Raw genomic sequence first — 11,053 nt, forward strand, 5'->3', positions numbered from 1 at the left:
ACAAAGAATGCTCCCTGTAATCTTGAGCACCTCCAGAACTCTGCTGTTGATATCACAACATACTTACAGTTAGTTCATTTCTCCTGTTATGTCGACTGCCCTACTGTGGCTCCTGGTTCTGCAACACATCAGATTTTAATATTCTTTCATATAATCTCCCCTTATTTCTTTAGCCCTTAAAAACCTCCAGGATCTCTGAGATCATTCAGTCTGGCCTCTTGTATAGAGTTGCAAGAGAAAGTTCGTGAACCCTTTGAAGTTACCTGGTTTTCTGCATTAATTCCTCATAAAATGTGGCCTGATCTTCATCTATGTCATAATAATAGACAAACACAATCTGCCTATACTAGAGAAACACAAATAATTGTACAATTGTACGGGAGGAACTCAGCAGGTCAGGCTGCATCCGTGGAAAAGAATAGTCAACGTTTCAGGCCGAGAGCCTCCATCAGGACTGAAGAGGGAGGGGGCAGGAGCACTATGAAGGTGGGAAGAAGGCTGGTAGGTGCCAGGTGAAAAACCAGTAAGAGGAAAGATCAAAGGGTGGGGGTGGGGAAGCAGGGAGGGGATAGGCAGGGAAGGTGAAGGAGTGCAAGGGGAAAGCACTATGGGTAGTAGAAGGTGGTGGAATCATGAGAGAGGTGATAGGCAGCTGGAGGAGGAGGCAGAGTGTAACTGGGATGGGGGAAGGGAGGAGGAGGGAATTACCGGAAGTTGGAGAATTCAACGTTCATGCCAAGGGGCTGAAAACTACCCAGACAGTATATGAATTGTTGCTCCTCCAACCTGAGTTTGGGCTTGTCATGGCAGCAGAGGAGGCCACGTATGGACATATCCAAAATGGAAATGTGAAGCAGAGTTAAAGTGGGTAGCAATACTGAGTACACCATTTAAACAATTAGTCTAGGTTCAAAAAAAATTATGTGAACCTCTGGAGTAATGGCTTCAACAGAACAATATTTGGAGTCAGGTATTCCAGTCAATGAGATAGGTTTGGAGGTGTGGGTTGTAGAGATGCCCTGTCCTTTTTTAAAAAAAAGACAGTCATGTTACTGATAGAGCCTGCTCTTCTCAAGAAAGATGTTATGTGTGCCATACCTTGATCAAAACAACTTTCAGAGGACCTTAGAAGAGTTGTACAGATGCATGAAGCTGGAAGCGGCTACAAAAGCATTTCTAAAGACCTGGATGTTCATCAGTCCACAGAAAAATAAATGGTCTACAAATGGAAGAAATTCAGTACAATTGCTACTCTCCCTAGGAGTGAGTGTCCTGCAAAGATCACACCAAGAGCATAACGTGCAATGCTAAAGGTGATAAAGAACCCAAGGGTAACATCAAAAGACCTGCAGCAATCTCTAGAACTTGTTAAAGTCTCTGTTCCTGTGTTCACTACAAGAAAAACACTGAACAAGAATGGTGTTCATGCTCTAATTAAAAGCATTGCTGCACGACTCTATTTTGCAAAAGACTACCTGGATGTCCCACATTACTGAGACAATGTTCTGCAGATAAGTGAGGCAAAAGTTGAACTTTTTGGCTGAAATGCACACCACTATGCTTGGAGGAAAAGGGGCAATGTGCACCAACACCAAAACCTCGTACAACTGTGAAGCATGGTAGGAGCATCACATGGTTTGGGGCTGCTTTGCTGCCTCGGGGTCTGGATGGCTTGCAATTGTTGATGGAACAATGAATACAAAATTGTATCAAGACATTTTACAGGAGAACGCCAGAGTAGCGGTCCATCACCTAAAGCTTAATGGAAGTTGGATGATGCAACAATGATCCAAAAAACAAGAATAAATCAACAACAGAATGGTTTAAAAAGTCGAGTTTTGGAATGGCCAAGTCAGAGTCCAGACCTTAACCCAATTGAGATGCTGTGGCACAACCTGAATCATTGCAAGGTATCCCAGAAATATTGATGGACCAAAACAATTTTGTATGGAATAATCATCTAAAATTCCTCATCATTGTGCAAGTCTGATCAGCAGCCACAGGAAACATTTGGTGGAGATTATTGCTGCTAAAGGAATTTCTACCAGTTATTTAATACAAGGGTTCACATAACTTTTCCCGTCTGGACTGTGAATGTGAACAATGGGTTCAATAAAGACTTGAAAAGTACAATTGTGTGTTATTTTAGATAAATTGTGTTTGCCTACTGTGACATAGATGAATATCAGACTACATTTTGAGTAATTAATACAGAAAACCAGGCAATTGCAAAGGGTTCACAATCATTTTTTTCCAACTGTATGTTTTAATTTCTCCTCAGTTGTTTTCAGCTGCATTGGTCTTTCTTGCCTTAGAGTGGGAGGTAAAACAGTGGTCAGTAAATAGAAAACAATACAGGGAAGTACAAGTTAATGCACTTAAAGATCAAGACTACCTTCATTATCACCTGTACATCATTATATACAGTGAAATGGATTGTTTGTGTGAAATCAAATCAGCGAGGATCATGCTGGGGGCAGCACACAAGTCTCACTGCACTTCAGACATCAACACATAGCATGCCCTCAACTTACTAACTAACCCTTACTAATCTGTATGTCTTTGGAACATGGGAGGAAACTGGCACCCGGAGGAATCCATACAGTCAAGGGAAGAATGTGCAAACTCCTTATAGACAGCAACAGGAACTGAACCCCAATTGGTGATCAGTGGTGCTGTAAAGCTTGCACTAACCGATAGGTTACCATGAGTAAGAAGAAAAAAATAAAATCGACAGATCTGGGATCAGATACCAAAGACCTCTGAAAGTAGGACAGGTAGATAAGCTGTTTTAAAAGATGGACAGAGCACTTGTCTTTCTTGGCCAAAGAATACTGTACAATTTCAAGTGATGCAATTTGGGAAGATAAACTAGGGCAAGGTACACAATGTGAATGGGAGGGTCATGGATAGTGTTGTAGAACAGAGACCTACTGTAGGACCTACTTAGTTTCCTGAAAGCAGCAACACAGTTGGAATCAGAATCAAGTTTAATATGACCAGCATATGCCATGAAATTTGTTTCAATACAAAACTTTTTTAAAAAACTAAAAATTACAAGAAATATATATTTAAAAAATTAAATTAGTGTAAAAAGAGTGCAAAAATAGCAAGGTAGTGTACATGGATTTATTGTCCATTCATAAATCTGATGGCAGAGGGAAAGTGTCTTCAAGATCCTGTACCTCCTTGATGGTGCAATGAGAAGAGGGCATGTCTGGGAACTTGAAACCACTCACCCGTGACTTCCCTTTCCTTAGGTCCACAATCAGTTCCATGGTCTTACTGATGTTGAGTGCAAGGTGGCTGTAATACCACCACTCAACCAGCTTCTCCATTAAGCTCCTGGACAAGCTAGGATGAAGGTGGCATATGGTTTACTTGCCTTCATCAGTCAGGCTACTGAGTATAGGAGTTACAACATCTTACAGCTGTACAAGAAACAGGTTAGATCACACCTGAAATGCAGCAGAATTCTGCTCGTCATGCAATGGGAAGATCTGATTAACCTAGAGAGGATGCAGGAAAGATTCACAGATATATTGGGGGGCTTAAGTTATTAGGAGACTGGATAGGCTGGGACTGTTTTTCCCCCCAATTAAAGGGGAACAATCAGTGGTTTACAAGATCACGAGGAGCAGAGACAGCATAGTCCTTTCCCCCAAAGAGGAAGTGCTAAAAACAAGAGGTTTAAAGTTCAGGGGCAACTTCTTCACACAAAGGGTGGTACATATTTGGAGTAAGTTGCCAGAAATGGTGAGCACATTAGCAATATTTAAAAGCCATCTGGATAAATACATGGTTTTGTGAGATTTAGAGGTCCATAGGCCAGGCTTGGGTAGATGGGACTAGCTTGATGGCATGGACTTTGGCCAAAGAGTTCGTTTTCATGCGCCAAGACTCCATGACTATGTGCAGGGTATTGTATAAAACAGTGTTTAGTTAATAGCCAGATTTTAATGAAATCACTGGTGCTGCAATATCATACTAGCACACATACTGTGAAGACATTTAACTGGATGTTACCTATGGCAGAGAAGCAGCTAGAATGAGTAAACCTAAGCTTTTTTCCCCCTCTTTACTCTCTATTCTAGAGCTTTCAGTAAAATATACAAACTTATGGAAAGGTTCTCTCACTGTTAATTAGGGGCACATATTTCAGAATCAGGTTTATCACAAGCATACATTGTGGAATTTGTTTTGTCAGCAGTACAGTGCAGAACATAAAAGATCACTCCAAGTTACAATAAGTAGTGCAAAAAAGAGCAAATTGTGAAGCAGTGTTTATGGTCCATTCAAAAATCTGATGGCTGAAAGGAAAAGGATAGAGAGAAATTGAAGAAAAAGATTACAGCCAGTCCATTGGGTATCTAAAAATTGTTAACTGAAAAAGATGTTAAAATTTTAACTTCTCATCCATAAATGACTGCTTGATATTGCAGTAATCAGCTGGCTCTAAATGAAGAGCTGTAAGCTGGGACTGGAGTGAACCCATGGATACAATAGGTTGAATGGTCTTCTGGGTCAAATATTTCAGTGATTTGTAGCCTCTTCCCTTTCACCACACTGTCAACATTCTTTTCTGTGTTACTTAATGCCAACTTTTCGATAAGAATGTTCCAGTGAGTTACCATATGATACTTTATTAGAGGCACCACTTGCTTGCGTTATTAATGGCATAGGTACAATATTATGGATATTAAATACAGCAGTGAGGCAACAATGGCGAATCTTTACAATTGGGATGTTAAATCGAGTGCAAGTATATATTAACAATCCCATGGTTATAAGAGAACCATACAGCAGGTCCACCACAGCTACCTCAAACATCAAGTACAAATCTATACCAATCTCAAACACATTCTGCAGATACTGGAACTCCAGAACAAAATGCACAAAATGCTGGAGGTACTCAGGCAGCATCTATTGAAATGAATAAGCGGTGGATATTTCAGGCTGAGACCCTTATCAGAACTGGAAAGGACAGGGGAGGAAGTCAGAATAAGGTGGTGGAGGGGAAGAAGTACAAGATGACAGGTGAAGAGGAAGGTGGGTGATTGGGGGAATGGGTGCGTGGCAAAGGGCTGAAGGGGGCTTTGGCTTCAATGAGCCAGCTTGCCATTTACCTTAAAAGTTCTAAACCAACTACAGCGTGGCATCTTTTCAAATGCCTTTAAGTCTAAATAAACATTGTTTGCTCTGCCTCCAATTTCATTACTTTCTCAAAAAGGAAATTATCGAGGCAGAATTCCCCATCACAAAGCCATGCAAATGGCTTTTAATTTCCAAATAAATATAAATCTTATATCTTAGAATTTTCTCCAATTGCTTTCCTACCACCTAAGGCTCAGTAATCTCTAGTTCCTTGAAGACAAAATATTTTCTCTGCCATTTACTATTTCTAAAGATACTTTCCCAGGTGTCAGTCTGTAAGGGACCGATATTAACTTTTGCTGTTCCCCACCCACCCTGCCTTTTTAAATAGATTTAAAGTGGTCTACACCACAGTAGAAGTAGATGCACTCAGGTGCATATGGAAGTTCGTCATTGGTACTCTCTCAAAGAAGCATACAAGTATCTTGCATTGACATCCAAAGTCAAGTATCTCTATAATTATAATACACCATTCTAATGCACAATACCTCCTCCACTAATGGGCAATTAAAGATTGCGATATGAACATTGTGTAGGCATAGGGATTAATTTAGTTAGCCATTTGATTACTAAGACTCGGTACTAAGCTCACAGTGATTGACGGTCTTGTGTGCTTCAGATATTAAAGGTGGAACCACAAACATAGAAGTAATGTGCTCCTGCCAAACCCTTCAAATCAAATGTCAGTACATACTAAAGACAGTAGACCAACTTTTACAGCGCTTTAGTACCATATCACAGGTGTAGTACCAGATGATTAAAGAGTGGCAAAGGCAAGGAATTATAGACCAGTGAGTTTTCATTCAGTGGTGGGCAAATTATGGGAGGATATTCTTATAAACAGGATTTACAAGCATTTGGAACTGCATTGTCCAATTTGGGATAGTCAGCATGGCTTTGTGCGTGCAGGCCATGCCCCAAGACTGATTGAATTCTTTGAGGGTGTGACAAAGCATATTGATGAAGACAGAGACTGGATGTGGTGCCTAGAGATTTTAGTTAAGGCATGTGATAAGATTCCCTATGGCATGCTCATTCAGAAAGTCAGGAGCATGGGATCCATGGAAAATTAGCCTGTGTGGATTCAGAATTGCCTTGCCCACAGAAGGCACGGGGTGGTTGTAGATGGACCACCCTGGGTCTGCTGCTCTCTAATTTTTATAAATGACTTAGATGAGGAAGTGGAAGGGAACGTTATTAAGTCTGCAGATGACACGGAAGTTATGGATAGTGTAGACTGTCACAGGTTACAATTGGACATTGACAAAGCTGAGCTGAGAAGTTGCAGATGGAGTTCAATACAGAAAAAATTGAAGTGATTTACTTTAAAGGTCACCTTTGAAGGCAGAATTAAGAGTTAATGGCAGGAGTCTTAGCAGTATTGAGAAACAGAGGGATCTTGGGGTCCACATCCAAGTTGCCACAGATGATGATAGTGTGGTTAAAAGCATTGGCCTTCATTAGTCAGGAAATTGAGTTCAAAAGTGGTGAAGTAACGTTGATGCTCGATAAAACTCTGGTTAGACCACACTTGGAATATTGTGTTCAGTTCCAATCGCCTCATTATAGGAAGGATGTGGAAGCTTTAGAGAAGGTGCAGAGATTTACCAGGATGCTGCCTGGATTACAGAACCTGTCTTATGAGGAAAGGCTGAGTGAGCAAGGGCTTTTCTCTTTGGAGTGAAGGAGACTGGGAGATGACTTGATCAAGGTGTAGAAGACAATAAGAGGATAGCTACAGACTTCTCACCGTGCAGACATGGCTAATACCAGGAGGTATAATATTAAGGTGATTGGGAGATGTTAGAGACAAGTTGTTTTTTTTAAATACACAAGAGTGCTGAGTGCATGAAATGCCCAGCCAGGGGTAATGGTAGATACAGTAGAGGAATTTAAGAAACTCTTAGAAAGGCACATGAAAGGCAGAATAATGGAGGGCAATGTAGAACAGAAGGGTTAGATTGATCTTAGACTAGGTTAAAAGGTTGACACCTTGTAGGCCGAAGGGCCGGTACTGTGTTGTAATGTTCTATTAAGTTCAAGTTAACCTCTGCCAACTCTGAGTGGACTGTATCACTCACATACTCTCTCAAACATGTACTGAGGTCAGGAGTAGTAAGAAGTAACCAAGGGGGACTAAGACAATTCAGAGGTATTCTCAAAGCATCCTTGCAGGGAAAGGAAACTTTCTTGTGAAGATGGGTCGAGCAAGTTAGGGCTTTCCTCTGGAATGAAGAAGGACGAGAGGTGATTTGATAGAAGTGTACAAGAATTTAAGAGGCATAGATCGAATGGAGAGCCAGAGAATTTTTCCCAGGACAGAAATGGCTAATACCAGAGGGCATAATTTTAAGGAGAATGCCAGAAAGTAAAGGGGGATGTCAGAAGTAAATTATTTTTAAACTAAGTGGAGGGCACGTGGAACAATCTGCCAGGAGTAGTGGTAGAGGCAGATACATTAGGGACATTTAAGAAATTTAGGTAGGCACATAGGTCTCTTTTTCCCTATCATGTAGGAGGGGATATATTGATTTTAGAGTAGGGTGTAATGTGTTACATTTTAGAAAAGTGATCTTCCTATTAACATGCAAATATCTGGGCTGTGGTGGTCAAATCTGAGAAGGTACTGAACACATCTTTATGTAAAGCATAATAAAACAACAGAAGCCACTAAACAACCTGCTCACCTACATTATCAAACATATCAGCCCAGAACAGTCACAAAACTGGAATGAAGTATTTTAGTTAACCTTGACCCTGAGGGATTGCCCGATGAACAAAACAGAGCTCAAAGCTCTCTATTTGATTTACTAACCTGAGATTCTCTGGTATCTTCAGTTTGTCTCTGTTGATGCTTTATTAGGCAAAAATTTTACCCGAATGAAACTATTAAATTGATCTTATTTTCCAATAAATTTCACATTTTAAACACACTGGTGAGCAAAATAGTTTGACCGAAATGTCTGATGAGCAAAACACTGCTGACTTGAAGTAATAAAAAGCAGCACTTCTTCTGAAAAGCAGTGTCTCCACATTCAAAGGAGAGAACTATCACCACTGCAAAGACCAAACACTGGGACTGCAGAGAGGCAGGACTTGCACCAATGACAGATATTTGAATCCACATTTTTATTGCAGCCTGAAGCTCCTTCTTTCTGGGCATTATTGTGTGCAGTTTTAGTCACCGAATTACAGGAAGGATATTAATAAGGTTGAAAGAGTGCAAAGGTTTACAAGGATGTTGCCGGGACTTGAGAAACTGAGTTAAAGAGAAAGGTTGAATAGGTTAGGACTTTATTCCCTGGAGCGTAGAAGAATGAGGGGAGACTTGATAGAGGTATATAAAATTATGATGGGTATAGATAGAGTGAATGCAATCAGGATTTTTCTACTGAGGCTATGGGAGAAAAAAACCAGAGGACATGGGTTAAGGGTAAAAGTTTAAAGGGAACATTGAGGGGGGCTTCTTCACACAGAGAGTGGTGGGAGTGTGGAATGAGCTGCCAGTTGAAGTGGTAAATGCGAGCTCACTTTTACATTTAAGAAAAACTTGGACAGTTACATGGATGAGAGGGGTTTGGAGGGATATAGTCCAGGATGACACGAAGCTGGGCGGCAGTGTTAGCTGTGAGGAGGATGCTAAGAGGATGCAGGGTGACTTGGATAGGTTAGGTGAGTGGGCAAATTCATGGCAGATGCAATTTAATGTGGATAAATGTAAGGTTATCCACTTTGGTTGCAAGAACAGGAAAACAGATTATTATCTGAACGGTGGCCAATTAGGAAAAGGGGAGGTGCAACGAGACCTGGGTGTCATTGTACACCAATCATTGAAGGTGGGCATGCAGGTACAGCAGGCGGTGAAAAAGGCAAATAGTATGTTGGCATTCATAGCAAAAGGAATTGAGTACAGGAGCAGGGAGGTTCTACTGCAGTTGTACAAGGCCTTGGTGAGACCGCACCTAGAGTATTGTGTGCTGTTTTGGTCCCCTAATCTGAGGAAAGACATTCATGCCATAGAGGGAGTATAAAGAAGGTTCACCAGATTGATTCCTGGGATGGCAGGACTTTCATATGAAGGCTGGATCGACTAGACTTATACTCACTGGAATTTAGAAGGTTGAGGGGGGATCTTATTGAAACATATAAAATTCTAAAGGGATTGGACAGGCTAGATGCAGGAAGATTGTTTCCGATGTTGGGGAAATCCAGAATGAGGGGTCACAGTTTAAGGATAAAGGGGAAGCCTTTTAGGACCGAGATGAGGAAAAACTTCTTCACACAGAGAGTGGTGAATCTGTGGAATTCTCTGCCACAGGAAACAGTTGAGGCTGGTTCATTGGCTATATTTAAGAGGAAGTTAGATATGGCCCTTGTGGCTAAAGGGATCAGAGGGTATGGAGAGAAAGCAGGTACAGGGTTCTGAGTTGGATGATCAGCCATGATCATACTGTATGGCGGTGCAGGCTCGAAGGGCCGAATGGCCTACTCCTGCACCTATTTTCTATGTTTCTAGGTGCAGGTCAGTGGGACTAGGCAAGAAGGGCCAGAAGGCCTGTTTCTATGCTGTAATGTTCTATAGTTCTATTAACTTCTAGTTGCTGTCAGCTCAAAGAAAAAAAAACATGTTTCAAAGCAGTTCCCTCAGATCACAGGCCCACAAGACAAGGTTACACAATGAATGCCTTTTAGGGCACTGGAGGTTTATTCAGATTCCATTAAGATCAAATTCACTTTTAAACATTTACCATTAACTAGAGCAAACACGAGGAAACCTGCAGATGCTGGAAATTTAAACAACAACACACACAAAATGCTGGTGGAACACAGCAGGCCAGGCAGCATCTATAGGAGAAGTACTGTCGACGTTTCGGGCCGAGACCCGCCCGAAACGTTGACAGTACTTCTCCTATAGATGCTGCCTGGCCTGCTGTGTTCCACCAGCATTTTGAGTGTGTTACCATTAACTAGAACTATTTTAACTAGCAGAATCAGGTTTACTTTAAAGAGTGGGGTGGGGGGGGGGGGGGGGGGGAGAGAAGAGACCAGTGATGGAGTGTATTTAGAATTTTAGAAGGTCTTTAAACGTGGTACCAAAAAGGTTATAAAGAGAATTAGAGCATGTGACAAGGGAGGAGGCAATATACAACTGTGGAGCAAGAACTGATGTACAGACAGAAAACAGTAGGAATATGCGTTACTGTTAGTTTGGGAGACTGATTAGTATGGTGGCCCACCTTTTCACTTGGACAAGGGGAGCAACAGGAGTGAGAACAGGAATGTATTTTATTTCTGAGCTTTTTTTTTGTCAGAATTTGAACTGACATGGTACAGTTTATGTATAGATATTCTCGGACAACTGCACTGAGAAATGTAGCAAAATACTACAGAACTGTAGTCAAGTACACATACAAACAGTACAGTAAAGATACAGCTTCTACCTCGAGTCCCAATTATGGGCCTCTTCAATGGTATTCATAAAGTAACATACAGCAGGTTTTGAGACCAATCATATATACAAAGAAATAAAAATATCCTATTGTTAACCCAGCATTTTGTGTTGCACTTAGATTGAATGTGCCAGAATGTTAACTTTGAAATTTGCAACCTTAGTGGCATTTTAAAACCTGTCTTAATTAAGGGAGATCTGTCCTTCATAATGGCAAATAAGAGACAGAAAATTCCTATGTATCATTTGTTCTGGAATAAAACGCCCAGGATGCTGTTAAACCTTCAACTGTACTTCAGCTCTTGTTGTTTACATCACTCTGAAGGGACATAAAAATGTCTCATTCAATAGACATCCTCAAAAGTATATTAACTATTACAGAGGTGTAGTATCAGCCTAGATTAACTCAAGATCTGTGAAAAACCTTCTGTCCTGGGAGTATTACTATTG

This window comes from Hemitrygon akajei, chromosome 11 (genome assembly GCF_048418815.1).
Source record: "Hemitrygon akajei chromosome 11, sHemAka1.3, whole genome shotgun sequence".
Lineage (NCBI taxonomy): Eukaryota > Metazoa > Chordata > Chondrichthyes > Myliobatiformes > Dasyatidae > Hemitrygon > Hemitrygon akajei.